This window comes from Schistocerca serialis, chromosome 1 (assembly GCF_023864345.2).
Source record: "Schistocerca serialis cubense isolate TAMUIC-IGC-003099 chromosome 1, iqSchSeri2.2, whole genome shotgun sequence".
Taxonomy (NCBI): Eukaryota; Metazoa; Arthropoda; class Insecta; order Orthoptera; family Acrididae; genus Schistocerca; species Schistocerca serialis.
The window spans coordinates 643136185-643152049 of NC_064638.1; positions in this window are offsets into that span (position 1 = coordinate 643136185).

The following is a 15865-nucleotide window of genomic DNA, read 5'->3' on the forward strand; positions in this document are numbered from 1 at the left end:
GTGTACTCATCTCTTGGTCTCCCTCTATGGTTTTTACCCTCCACGCTGCCCTCCAGTACTAAATTGGTGATCCCTTGATGCCTCAGAACATGTCCTACCAACCGATCCCTTCTTCTAGTCAAGTTGCGCCACAAATTTCTCTTCTCTCTTTTTCTATTCAATACCTCCCCATTAGTTAAGTGATCTACCCATCTAATCTTCAAAATTCTTCTTCAGCACCACATATCGAAAGCTTCTACTCTCTTCTTGTCCAAACTATTTGTCGTCCACGTTACACTTCCATATGTGGGCACACTCCTTACAAATACTTTCAGAAGCGATTTCCTGACACTTAAATCTATATTCAATGTTAACAAATTTCTCTTCTTCACAAATGCTTTCCTTGCCATTGCCAGTCTACATTTATATCCTCTCTACTTCGACCATCATCAGTTATTTAGCTCCCCAAATAGCAAAACTCATATACCACTTTAAGCGTCTCATTTTCTAATCTAATACCCTCAGCATCACCCGATTTAATTCGGCTACATTCCATTATCCTCGTTTCGCTTTTGTTTATGTTCTTATATCCTCCGTTCAAGGCACTGTCCATTCCGTTCAACTGCGTTTCCAGGTCCTCTGCTGTTTCTAACAGAATTACAATGTCATCGGTGAACCTCAAAGTTTTTACTTCTTCTATATGGAATTTAATTCCTGCTCCGAATCTTTCTTTTGTTTCCTTTACTGCTTCCTCAACATACAGATTGAATAACATCGGGGATAGGCTACAACCCTGTCTCACTCCCTTCCCAACCACTGCTTCCCTTTCATGCCCTCGACTCTTATGACTGCAATCTGGTTTCTGTACAAATTGTATATAGCCTTTCGCTCCCTGTATTTTACCCCTGCCATCTTCAGAATTTGAAAGAGAGTATTCCAGTCAACATTGTCAAAGCTTTCTCTAAGTCTACAAATGCTAGAAACGTAGGTTTGCCTTTTCTTAATCTAGCTTCTAAAATAAGTCGTAGGGTCAGCATTGCCTCACGTGTTCCCATATTTCTAGAGAGTCCAATCTGATCTTCCCCGAGGTCGACTTCCACCAGTTTTTCCATTCGTCTGTAAAGAATTCGCGTTAGTATTTTGCAGCCGTGACTTATTAAACTGATAGTTCGGTAATTTTCACATATGTCAACATCTGCTTTCTTTGGGATTGGAATTGTTATATTCTTCTTGAAGTTTGAAGGTATTGCGCCTGTCTCGTACATCTTGCTCACCAGATGGTAGAGATTTGTCATGACTGGTTCCCCCAAGGTCGTCAGTTGTTCCAATGGAATGTTGTCTACTCCGGGGGCCTTGTTTCGGCTCATTTCTTTCAGTGCTCTGTCAAACTCTTCACGCAGTATCATATCTACCATTTCATCTTCATCTACATCCTCTTCCATTTCCATAATATTGTTCTCAAGTACATTACCCTTGTACATACCCTCTATATACTCCTTCCGCCTTTCTGCTTTCTCTTCTTTGCTTAGAACTGGGTTTCCATCTGAGCTCTTGATATTCATACAAGTGGCTCTCTTTTCTCCAAATTTCTCTTTAATTTTCCTGTAGCCAATATCTATCTTACCCCTAGTGAGATATGCCTCTACATCCTTATATTTGTCCTCTAGCCATTCCTGCTTAGCCATTTTGCACTTCCTGTCGATCTCATTTTTGAGACGTTTGTACTCCTTTTTGCCTGCTTCATTTACTGCATTTTTATATTTTCTCCTTTCATTTATTAAATTCAATATATCTTCTGTTAACCAAGGATTTTTACTAGCCCTCGTATTTTTACCTATTTGATCCTCTGCTTCTTTCACTATTTCATCCCTCAAAGCTGCCCATTCTTCTTCTACTGTATTTCTTTCCCCCATTCCAGTAAATCTTTCCCTAGTGCTCTCCGTGAAACTCTCTGCAACCTCTGGTTCTGTCAGTTTACCCAGACCCCATTTCCTTAAATTCCGACCTGCAGTTTCTTCAGTTTTGATATACAGATCATAACCAATAGATTGTGGCCAGAGTCCACATGTTCCCCTGGAAATGTCTTACAATTTAAAACCTGGTTCCTAAATCTCTGTCTTACCATTATATAATCTATCTGAATCCTTCAAGTATCTTCAGGCCTCTTCCATGTATACAACCTTCTTTTATGATTATTGGACCAAGTGTTAGCTATGATTAAGTTATGCTCTGTGCAAAATTCTAGCAGACGGCTTCCTCTTTAATTTCTTACCTCCGTTCCATATTCACCTACTACGTTTCCTTCTCTTCCGTTTCCTACTATCGAATTCCAGTCACCCATGACTATTAAAATTTCGTCTCCCTTCACTATCTGAATAATTTCTTTTATCTCTTCATACATTTCATCAATTTCTTCATCATCTGCAGAGCTAGTTGGCACATCAAGTTGTACTGTGGTAGGCGTGGGAGTAGTGATAGTCAAAATTACTTGCATGTAGGAGGCGTAGGAAGCAAGTTAAGTTATGTTTATTTTATTTTTAGAAAGAAAGTGATTAGTTAAACTTAAAGTGTAATGTATATATCATTTGGGATTTCTGCCACTGGCCATTGTAACTTCTCTCGTTCCTTGTTTGTGTGCCGGCTGACTCCGACAGTAGGGGACGCAATAATGTTAACCATGGGTCGAATAAATGTGTGGCCATTCGTACTGCGCGTATTTTTATATTCAATATCGTCTGTGCTGTTTCATACGGCGTTCCACACAAGTGAGCAAAATTCTAGGATAGATAGTACGAGGGTTTTAAGCATTCTTGTTTGTAGACAATATGAATTTTCCAAGTATTCTATCAGTGAAACAAAGTCTGCCAGCTGTTTTACCTACGACCGAGCCTATGTGATCGATCTACACTACCCGAAAAAAATTAATACACCCTTTTAGGGGCCGGCCGCGGTGGTCTAGCGGTTCAGGCGCTCAGTCCGGAACCGCGGGACTGCTACGGTCGCAGCTTCGAATCCTGCCTCGGGCATGGATGTGTGTGATGTCCTTAGGTTAGCAAGGTTTAAGTAGTTCTAGGTTCTAGGGGATTGATGACCACAGATGTTAAGTCCCATAGTGCTCAGAGCCATTTGAACACCCTTTTTGAGGCCGGCCGCGGTGGTCTAGCGGTTCAGGCGCTCAGTCCGGAACCGCGGGACTGCTACGGTCGCAGGTTCGAATCCTGCCTCGGGCATGGATGTGTGTGATGTCCTTAGGTTAGTTAGGTTTAAGTAGTTCTAAGTTCTAGGGGACTGATTACCACAGATGTTAAGTCCCATAGTGCTCAGAGCCATTTGAACACCCTTTTAGAGGTTTCCAGTACACTTAAGATATATTGTTCCCGGCAGAGGTTCGAGTCCTCCCTGGGGCATGGGTGTGTGTGTTTGTCCTTAGGATAATTTAGGTTAAGTAGTGTGTAAGCTTAGGGACTGATGACCTTAGCAGTTAAGTCCCATAAGATTTCACACACACACATTTATTGTTGCGACAGTGCATATTGACTACATGAAACGATTATATTTGCAGATCACTAACGCACGTGGTTCTGAGGTATCAGCTGTTGACACTTGATGAAACACCCACATTAGTAATTGGCATAGCCTCCATGGACGACAATGCAGGCGCTGACTCTGGCAGCCAGTCGATCGTACAGATGGGAAATAGTTTCTGGGATACGTTATGCCATGCCTACTTGACCTGTTCATGAAATTCTGTAAGAGTTGTTGGTTAACGAGTCGCAAAAGTCACTTCCCTTCTCTTCATATCTCCTGTCCAAGGAAGTTCCTGCATGTCTTGCTGAGCACGTTGAGTTTCACGGGCATTGTGTGGGCGATCATTATCCTGTTGGAACAACACATCACCTCCCTGTTGCAAGAACGGCAAATTAAGGAGCCTAACAACATATTGCACGTATGGAGCGCTGATTAGCGTCCGCCCAGAAACACCACATGTCAGCGAGAGCTGTTGCTTAACGCACCCAAGACCATAAGCCCTACGTTGGGGCCAGTGTGTCTTGGACGAATTCACTCTACTAGAGAACGCTCACCAGGTCTACGTCGCAAGCGGAAACGACCATCGCTTTCATGCAAGGGAGAATCTGCTTTCATCGCTACAGACCATGGCATACCATTCTATCTTCAAACTGATACTCTTATGGCGCCAGCCGAGCCGTGCACGTCGATGCTGTGACTTGAGTGGAATACGGGATAGAGGTGTGTGTGCGGCCGCAGTCCCACTGCTAATAACTGTTGAAACATCTGGGCTCACAATTCCTCTTACCTGTACTGTGGCTGGCGTACAATCTTACACTGCTGCCCTTACAATACGATGATCCTGATTGGCGTCTGTGCTGCACGGTCCCCCAGAAAGTCCTCAATGTGTGTGCGAATGTTTACGTAACCACTGACACCAGGACTTACAATTTGTGAGGCAGTTCTCCGAAAGAACCATCTCGCCACTAGGAAGGTCACAATCTGACCCCTTTCAGACTCGCTTAGTTGGCTGTAGGCAGCAAGAGTGCATCTCCGTGGCATGGCTGCCTACTTTCTTCACAAATTCGCACCGCACTAGTCCTTCTGTTTGTGAGCATTCCCTGTGAAGGATAGACACAGATGGCGTTCTGGTAACAATGTGACTACCCTGTCTGTTAGCGGACCGTACTGAAACCAGTATCAGTCAGTACATCTACTGTTCTCAGGTTGGCAGATTCCGCCGCGCGGGATTAGATGAGCGGTCTAAGGCGCTGCAGTCATGGACTGTGCGGCTGGTCCCGACGGAGGTTCGACTCCTCCCTCGGGCATGGGTGTGTGTGTTTGTCCTTAGGATAATTTAGGTTAAGTAGTCTGTAAGCTTAGGGACTGATGACCTTAGCAGTTAAGTCCCATAAGATTTCACACACATTTGAACATTTTTTTTGGCATATGCCGTCATCGGATCAAAATCGACGTCGTCTTTTCAGGTGTAGTATTTCTTTCCTGCAGTATATTTCATATTCCTGTTAACTGTGACAACTAGATATTTCCATGAATTTGCCGACTGCTGTTGTGGCTTCCTGATAATTTAGTCACAGAATACTACGCAATTTTGCTTTATGAGGTGTACGATTTTACACTGCTGAAGATTTGAAAGTACACTGCTCAACATAATTAAAGGGTCACTTTTTCGGACACTGCGACACAGAAGTTTTAAATTTGGCTGAAAGTCGTGCACGAACTTCCTCTGTAATGGAACAAAAGCGTGGCGCCCTGAGACGACACCCTCGGGCTCGCCGACGCCCCCTGCAAGTTGTCGACACGCGCGGGAGAAATGAACATAACTCAGTAGTCTGTGTGAAGCGTGAGGTGGGTTAATGATGTCACGTCGGCACAAAATTTCACCACAATTCTGCCCATCGCCACTGCGGACGTATCACACGGTGGGAAAGTCGTTACACGCCTTTTACGCAGGTTTCACCTTTCTCTTGAGGGGTCTACGATGGAGGTCACAGCTACGACGCACACCCATGAAATCACGCAGTTTTCTTATCGGTGGCCGAGGAAAACATTTCAGACACACCGCCCCTCGGAAGTTGCACGAAAAAGCTTCAGGAGGTGGCATAAAGGTTATCATTGAAACAAACCCTTTCCTTCAGGCGTCAATTCCCACACATCTCACAGTCGAAAACGACGGTTCGCAGTGCGATGAGCAATAGGATGGCAACTTTAGACACTACTGACTGCTAATACTTCTCGGACGATTCAGTCCTCCCGTAAGGACATCGTGAGCCAGGACCCCACTGAAAATGATCGCTCCTCTTTGGAATGTAGCGAGACCGCAATTTTCGCACTGGTGTACAGTGTGGAACCACTAGGAGCATTGAAACCACTCGACGAAAACTGAACGTCATCCGAAGCATCAAGCGGTGATATGCTTTTTCAGTCCTTCTGTTACATGCACTTCTGCGGTGTCATCCCGATGGGTGGGAGAGTGGTGCGACATTGACACATGCTTAAATGAAACAGCAAAAATATTCATATACAGAGACAACGACTCACTAATTTCTAGGAGCCGATGTGACAGGCAATTATTTAGACACCACTTGATCTGAAAGGCGCTGCGTCACTGAACTAGCGCCTCCTGGCCACATGCAGAAGCTAGGGGGTGTTGAAAAGGATGCCTGTTACATTGTCATCTAGGAATCAGTGAGTAGCTGTCCCTGTATAGGAACACTTTCAAAGTGCCGATTAATGTTGTGCGGGGGGTTGGGGGGGGGGGGGGCACTGCTACGGAACTGGGGCGGTCTTAGAGGTACCCCTTGGTGTTTTATCCATACACTTGTCAATGTCACACTTCCCCGTGATCACGCCAAAGGGAAGGACCGAAATAGAAGAGGAGGAAAAATATAAATACCCTTTGCTGCTTCGGTTCGGTTCACCGTTTTGAACGGTCCTTCGTGGTTCCACCTTGAACACCAGAGCGGAAATTGCGGTCGCGGTTCGTTCAAAGGAGGTGCGGTCACGTTGAGTGGGTTCCTGGCACACGATGTCCTTAGAGGAGGGTTGAATCACCGGGGAGGGTGTTGGCAGTCTCAAAGGTTGTCAAGAACGTCGTCACACTGCGAACCGTCTTTCACACAGCGAAAAGTATGGGAATCAACTGCCCAAGGAAAGTGGTGGTCTCATTGAAGCCCTTCATTCCATCCTGAGGCCTTTTCGTGTCCATTCTGAAAGGCGATGTGTCGGAAGCTTTTACCTCGGCCGCGCATTAGAAAACTGCGAGACTTCAACGATGCGATAGGCGTCGCGTTTCTGTCTTCCATAGCATAGACATCATCATGAATAGTAGTGTTAAGCATTGGTACGATGGGCTGTGACGACATTACCATCGTGTGACGCATTCACAATGGCGCTGGGAAGAATCTTGGTGAAATTTGGGTCAGTGTGACATCCTTAACCCACCTTCCACCTCACATGAACTTCTGAGCTCCGGCCCTTTTTTTCGCTGTTGCCGACAACTCATTGAAGCGTCGCCGAGCTCGGGGGTGATGTCACAGGACGCCACGCTTTTGAATCGTTACAGAGGAAGACTTGAGACACCTTTGAGCCAAATGTCAAGTTTTTGTGTCGCAATACCAGACAGTTGCAGGATTCAAAAAAGTGACCATTTGATTGTGTTGCATAGTGTAGTTGGCGATCTGTCACTCCCATAAATATTATCGAGATCTGAGTGAATGTTTGTGCAACTTCTTTTGTCAGTATTTCATTAACGATTGCTGCAGTATCTGCGAAATGCATAAGGTCACCACTAATAGCTTCCGCAGTGACTTTAACAGACAATACAAACAGCGAGGCCCCAACACACTTCCCTGGGGCGCGATGAAAGTTACGCCTAGATCTTTCAATGACTCTTCATTAAAGATGAGATAATGCGTCAACCACACCAAGAAATCCGCTGCCTAGACACACATTTGCCTTGATACTTCATACGATCGTACTTACTACACTACTGGCCATTAAAATTGCTACACCACGAAGATGGCGTGCTACAGACGCGAAATTTAACCGACAGGAAGAAGATGCTGTGATACGCAAATGATTAGCTTTTCAGAGCATTCACACAAGGTTGGCGCCGGTGGCGACACCTACAACGTGCTGACATGAGGAATGTTTCCAACCGATTTCTCATACACAAACAGCAGTTGACCGGCGTTGCCTGGTGAAATGTTGTTGTGATGCCTCGTGTAAGGAGGAGAAATGCCTACCATCACGTTTCCGACTTTGATAAAGGTCGGATTGTAGCCTATCGCGATTGCGGTTTATCGTATCGCGACATTGCTGCTCGCGTTGTCGAGATCCAATGACTGTTAGCAGAATATGGAATCAGTGGGTTCAGGAGGGTAATACGGAACGCCGTGCTGGATCCCAACGGCCGCGTATGACTAGCAGTCGAGATGAAAGGCATCTTATCCGCATGGCTGTAACGGATCGTGCAGCCACATGTCGATCCCTGAGTCAACAGATGGGGACGTTTGCAAGACAAAAACCATTTGCACGAACAGTTCGACGACGTTTGCAGCCGCATGGACTATCCGCTCGGAGACCATGGCTGCGGTTACCCTTGACGCTGCATCACAGATAGGAGCGCCTGCGATGGTGTACTCATTGGAAGCGTGCATTCGTCATCGCCATACTGGCGTATTACCCGGCGTGATGGTATGGGGTGCCATTGGTTACACGTCTCGGTCACCTCTTGTTCACATTGACGGCACTTTGAACAGTGGACGTTACATTTCAGATGTGTTACGACCCGTGACTCTACCCTTCATTCGATCCCTGCGAAACCCTACATTTCAGCAGGATAATGCACGAAAGCATGTTGCAGGTCCTGTACGGGCCTTTCTGGATACAGAAAATGTTGGCCAGCACATTCTCCAGATCTCACACCAATTGAAAACGTCTGGTCAATGGTGGCCGAGCAACTGGCTCGTCACAATATTGCAGTCACTACTCTTGATGAACTGTGGTATCGTGCTGAAGCTGCATGGGCAGCTGTACCTGTACACACCATCCAAGCTCTTTTTGACTCAATGCCCAGACGTATCAAGGCCGTTACTATGGCCAGAGGTGGTTGTTCTGGGTGCTTATTTCTCAGGATCTATGTACTCAAATTGAGTGAAAATGTTATCACATGTCAGTTCTAGTATAATATATTTGTCCAATGAATACCTTTTTATCATCTGCATTTCTTCTTGGTGTAGCAGTTTTAATGGCCAGTAATGTATTGTTTGCGTAAGTATGGTACTCAATCTGATGCGTTTTGGAATGTAAGAAATACTAAATCTACCTTACTGTCTTGATCCATGGTTTTCGGGATGTTATTTGAGAAAAGCGTGAAATGAGTTTCGTAACACCGATGTCTTGGGAATCCATCTGATTAGCATGTAGGAGATCATTCAGTTCCAGGTACTTCATTACGTTTGAGCTCGGAATATGTACTAAGATTCTAGGACATGTGGATACGAAAGCTACCGGGCGGCAGTTTGCAGGACAATTTGTGGGAACATCTTGAGAAGGGAATGGAAAATAAGAGACCTCTCTCTCCACTTTTAGAAGTAGTATATTAATCAGCAGGCGCAATAGACATTAAGTGGAACGATTGTACTTCATATTAGCAAGGAAAAATGTAAGGAGAAATGCAGTGAAGCAAGATCCTCATGTGTCGAGAGAGTAGCTAAAGAGATAAACGTTAAGCAACACAAAATAAATTTTGATCTTCTCGTGCAAGACGCGAATAGATATCACGTATACAGATATTTCAAACACCGAAAAGAACCTATGACATATAAGAGTCTTACCACAATTGTTTGGACCGCACGTTTGGGATTATAAGAACTTAAGTTGTCACAGGTTCCTGGCATAACCTAACTTAAAGGGAGGTGCTCTCTACTCCATCGCTGTATCACGTGTTACGTATAAGCAATGCGTGACCGTGTACTGGCCATTGCATCAGATGTTGCGTGTTAGACAGGATACGGGTTATTCTAGATGCATCGTTCACTGGTGGGTTATTTGCACAAATTGCCAGACGCTTCCGATCGATACTTAATACTGACTCGCTTCATACATTTATTAATAACGAGTTAGTTCACAGAAGCGCACTAGAAAACTCTTTGAAACCGCCAATTTTGAAAATTACAGACAGAGTCAATTACTCGCCACATTGCACCCGTACCAATGGCTGCAGATGGCGTCGCAGTGGTCACGGAATGGACAAAAATCCGACACTTAAAAATTTACTTACTTGTTTAAAAGTCCAACCGTGTTATTTGCTTACTGAGAGCAACTTAATCACATAATTTATTACCAAAGAAACCACATAACAGAAATAAAAAACTAAAAGAAACATCTACACTGTCATGGAATGATGTAACATTCAATATTTGGTCGGTTTCTTTTGGAAACAGAGTGAAAAATCAGGTAGAGCAAGAAAATGAGTCCTCCACGTCTCTAAATGTGAATGATTTGTTAACAGAGTGCCACACCAAACAGCGAGTTAACATCCCTAGAATTTGGGTGAGTGGGAAAAGTAGACTTCTGGCCGTTATATTTTCTGGGATCTTCCTCAGTGTGCTATGCAACTCTTTGCAAAAATTATGATCTCTCAAGATGTGTCCGTCGTCATTTTGAAGATCTTTTGCACCCAAAACTTCCTGTTTTATTTTTTATTAACGTTTGACGATCTTCATACAACTATTCTACATACTTGCGAAGTATCTCTCATAACTAATTTTCCATTATGCAATTCAATAGTTTTCATTTGCAAAAGATATATGTGTATATATCTTAATGTTTTTAAACATCGCATTTGACATTCTTTTACAATGTTTGCGTACGGCAAGTACCAGTTGTGAGGGTGGTCACTTCTAAATTTTCTATTCATGGCAGATCGTCGAAATGTTTAACAAATGTTATAATTCTCGGAGAACTTTGTAAACTTTTTCGATATCATCATCCATTACCGAGACCCAGATATTCAAAAATGCAGTACTTAAACATAAAACCAAAAAACCTGGCTTTCAGCCGTTTTCACACTATGCGACTGTGAGTTAACTAGCATTGCGCTCTCATTTAAATATATGACCGAAAGATTCAGCCTACAGGAATTGTGAAACGAACCCTGTCGTCCAGGACCGCGTGCCACAAAGGGCACAGATTCACCACGAGATGGTGAAGTTCACAGGCCTCTATTGTTTATTGAGGCCTAAGCGATGTAGTGTGCAAGTGAAACAGACGAGAACCTACATCGTAGAGCAACCCAGTAGAAGGCTTTTGTCGCCAAGGAGACGTAGCAGTGTTAAATATGGTGGACCTAGATCGGCTATAAAGGGAAACATTTATGAAAACTATTACTTCTGTAGTAATGCAGGGAATCAAGCCACAGTAATTTTAATCTGCCATCCTCCATAAATTTTCATGGTGATCCAAATAGAACTTGGATATTGATCATATGTATAATAGTTTAGGATTTACTGTTGAAGTGAAATTAACAAGTTTTATAACAAAGACCTGAATGCTAAAATCTGAACGCTTTGGTCGATCTTAACGATCGACATTTCGTATAGAACTGCATCATTAAAATGACAAACGTTGTAAATATCAACTCTGTAGCTTTATTTGTTTAAAAGATACAGTAAATTTAAATTATCAGTATTTTCAGTTAAGCATCAGATCATTTCCTCCACACAAAACACATTGAACGATGGCAGCCTGATGCCTTATATTTGTTGTAAAGTTTAGTGCATAATAGTTACTTTTGTTCTTTATTTATTTATCTAAAAGTACAATGGTGCAAGGCTACTGGCCATGACATTCAAAGTTAAGAAGGAAATTTTATTGGTTTTATGTGAAAGAATTTAAAATTTATTGTGTAATAGGTATTATTGTTACTTTACTTAGAAACTTGAAAGTGGTCAAGCTTTGATTATTTAAATATGTTAAAATGTAAAATAATGTAGAATAAGCTGTGGCCAATCAGATGGACGGCTTCAGGAAAGGAAACTGCGCTAGTCACTTGAGCGAAGATGTGCAGCGCGCGGCAAACGCGTCCGGGGACGGGCAGAGGGACAGTTCTGGTCTAGACACCAAACGGGACAATTCGACCTGAGACACCAAAGGATACTTACATTTGGGATGTAGACGCGAAAGCGGACGGTGGGACTTTGGGCAGCTAGGAAGTGAAACGACTTAGAAAATTTCGCGTTGTGTGGTATCGCGCCTAGTGTGAACTCTAACTTTTCGCGAAGATAACGAAGTGGAAATTAAACTAGTATTTCGTAATGAGAGTGTGAATGATCGAACTGTGTCAAATGGATTTGGGCTCGAGTGTAATAGTAATTCTAAATACGACCACTTTCACTATTACTTTGCTTTCTGAATAAACATTATTCTAACCAAATGGCAACTGTGTGGCCTGCATGATTTATGGTTTGTTAATTTAGTTCCCGATATTATTATTAATTTTATTGTGTGCTATATTAACTTTGTACACTCCTGGAAATGGAAAAAAGAACACATTGACACCGGTGTGTCAGACCCACCATACTTGCTCCGGACACTGCGAGAGGGCTGTACAAGCAATGATCACACGCACGGCACAGCGGACACACCAGGAACCGCGGTGTTGGCCGTCGAATGGCGCTAGCTGCGCAGCATTTGTGCACCGCCGCCGTCAGTGTCAGCCAGTTTGCCGTGGCATACGGAGCTCCATCGCAGTCTTTAACACTGGTAGCATGCCGTGACAGCGTGGACGTGAACCGTATGTGCAGTTGACGGACTTTGAGCGAGGGCGTATAGTGGGCATGCGGGAGGCCGGGTGGACGTACCGCCGAATTGCTCAACACGTGGGGCGTGAGGTCTCCACAGTACATCGATGTTGTCGCCAGTGGTCGGCGGAAGGTGCACGTGCCCGTCGACCTGGGACCGGACCGCAGCGACGCACGGATGCACGCCAAGACCGTAGGATCCTACGCAGTGCCGTAGGGGACCGCACCGCCACTTCCCAGCTAATTAGGGACACTGTTGCTCCTAGGGTATCGGCGAGGACCATTCGCAACCGTCTCCATGAAGCTGGGCTACGGTCCCGCACACCGTTAGGCCGTCTTCCGCTCACGCCCCAACATCGTGCAGCCCGCCTCCAGTGGTGTCGCGACAGGCGTGAATGGAGGGACGAATGGAGACGTGTCGTCTTCAGCGATGAGAGTCGCTTCTGCCTTGGTGCCAATGATGGTCGTATGAGTGTTTGGCGCCGTGCAGGTGAGCGCCACAATCAGGACTGCATACGACCGAGGCACACAGGGCCAACACCCGGCATCGTGGTGTGGGGAGCGATCTCCTACACTGGCCGTACACCACCGGTGACCGTCGAGGGGACACTGAATAGTGCACGGTACATCCAAACCGTCATCGAACCCATCGTTCTACCATTCCTAGACCGGCACGGGAACTTGCTGTTCCAACAGGACAATGCACGTCCGCATGTTTCCCGTGCCACCCAACGTGCTCTAGAAGGTGTAAGTCAACTACCCTGGCCAGCAAGATCTCCGGATCTGTCCCCCATTGAGCATGTTTGGGACTGGATGAAGCGTCGTCTCACGCGCTCTGCACGTCCAGCACGAACGCTGGTCCAACTGAGTCGCCAGGTGGAAATGGGATGGCAAGCCGTTCCACAGGACTACATCCAGCATCTCTACGATCGTCTCCATGGGAGAATAGCAGCCTGCATTGCTGCGAAAGGTGGATATACACTGTACTAGTGCCGACATTGTGCATGCTCTGTTGCCTGTGTCTATGTGCCTGTGGTTCTGTCAGTGTGATCATGTGATGTATCTGACCCCAGGAATGTGTCAATAAAGTTTCCCCTTCCTGGGACAATGAATTCACGGTGTTCTTATTTCAATTTCCAGGAGTGTATTTCCCATGCTTCCCATCAGCCAGACAATTTAACCAAAGGGTAACAAGTATCGAATTTAGGGCGTGTAATGCGACACGTGCGGCTCAACCTCTAGACGAGTTTGAGCCAAGACATTTCGGCGAAGAGGAACCGCATCTGAGCCCGAACATCTTTGGGATGTTAGCTCGCAGTCTTCAATTATCTAAATAGGTAACAATCTAAATAACTCAAATTTTTAGTGTACATTAAATTTTCATCTAAAAACACCATTATATCTGTCCGACAATCTATTATCAAGAGGCACCGTCAAAACCATGCTATTTGGTACTAAAGGTATCAGTTGCAGGGATGGTTACTTTTATAATTTCTGTTCATGACAAATCGTCGAAATTTTTACCATATGTTCTTATGATGATGTTCTCTGGAAAACTTGTAACTTTTTTCTATATCTTTTCCGTTACAAAAATGTAGCGGTTCAAAGATACCGTTCTTATGAACGTAAAATATGGTCTCACTGTCGAGTCTAAAGCGTATATGTAAATTCAGCCGACTATTGAACACATTAAATGGATTCCAGGGTCATCACAAGGACAATGAATTTAGCAAACAACGGTTTTTGTCAGCATTTTTTCGCCTATACAACTTTATGGCGTGCTGTCTCTGTATAATGGGCTTTTCAAGACTATACAAATTGACCCTAAGCGTTACTGCAGTAACAAAAGATGGGCTAAAAAGGGTCTTAACGTGCCTGAGAAGAACTGAAAATGATTTTCTAAAAGTAAACAACACTGAAAAGACTACAAATTTACGAAAATATCTCTAATAACGTTTTTACTCTTGGAAGAAAGAAATCTTGCGTCAAGATTTTTCCGTGAACTGCGATCGATGAGCAACGTAAAGCAAACGATTTTGTGTTAATATTATGCTATACATACTTATTTAGTGTTTATATGACAAAGAAAATGGTACACCTGCCTAATATCGTGTGGGGCTCCTGCGAGCACGCAGAAGTGGCGCAACACGATGTGGCATGGACTCGATGTATGAAGTAGTGTTGGAGGAAATTGATACCATGAATCCTGCAGGGCTGTCCATAAATCCCTAAGAGTACAAAGGAGTGGACATCCCTTCTGAACAGCACGTTGCAAAGAATCCCAGATACGCTCAGTAATGTTCATGTCTGGAGGGTTTTGATGGGCATCGGAAGTGTTTAATCTCAGAAGAGTGTTCCTGTAGCCACTCTGTAGCTATTCTGGACGTATGTGTTGTCGCATTGTCCTGCTGGAATTGCCCAAGTTCGTCGGAATGCACACTGGACATGAAAGGATGCAAGTGATCAGACAGGATGTTTACGTACGTGTTACCAGTCAGCGTCGTATCTAGACGTATCAGGGGTCCCATATCACTCCATCTGCACATGCCCCACACCATTATAGAGCCTCCACGAGCTTGAACAGTCCCCTGCTGATACGCAAGGTCCATGAATTCATGAGGTTGTCTCTAGACCCATACACGCCCATCCGTTCGATTCAATTTGACGCAAGACTCATCCGACCAGGCTATATGCTTCGAGTATCAACAGTCCATTATCGGTGTTAACGGGCCCAGGCAAGCCGTAAGGCTTTGTGTAGTGCAGTCATCAAGCATAAACTAGTGGGCCTTCGGCTCCGAAAGCCCATATCGATGATGTTTCGTTGAATGGTTCACACGCTGACACTTGTTGACGGGCCAGCATTGAAATCTGCAGCAATTTGCGGAAGGTTCAAAAAATGGCTCTGAGCACTATGGGACTCAACTGCTGAGGTCATTAGTCCCCTAGAACTTAGAAATAGTTAAACCTAACTAACCTAAGGACATCACAAACATCCATGCCCGAGGCAGGATTCGAACCTGCGACCGTAGCGGTCTTGCGGTTCCAGACTGCAGCGCCTTTAACCGCACGGCCACTTCGGCCGGCTTTGCGGAAGGGATGCTCTTCTGTCACGTTGAACGATTCTCTTCAGTCGACGTTGGTCCCGTACTTACAGAATCTTTTTCCGCCACAGCGATGTCGGAGATTTGACGTTTTACCGGATTCCTGATATTCACGGGACACCCGTGAAATGGTCGTACGGGAAAATCCCCACTTCATCACTGCCTCGGAGACGCTTTCTCCCATCATTCGTGCACACAGCACGTTCAGTCTCACTTATGTCTTGATAACCCGCCGTCGTAGCAGCAGTAACCGATCTAACAACTGCGCCAGACGCTTGTTGTCTTGCCGGCCGCGGTGGTCTAGCGGTTCTAGGCGCTTAGTCCGGAACCGCGCGACTGTTACGGTCGCAGGTTCGAATCCTGCCTCGGGCATGGATGTGTGTGATGTCCTTAGGTTAGTTAGGTTTACGTAGTTCTAGGGGACTGATGACCTCAGATGTTAAGTCCCAT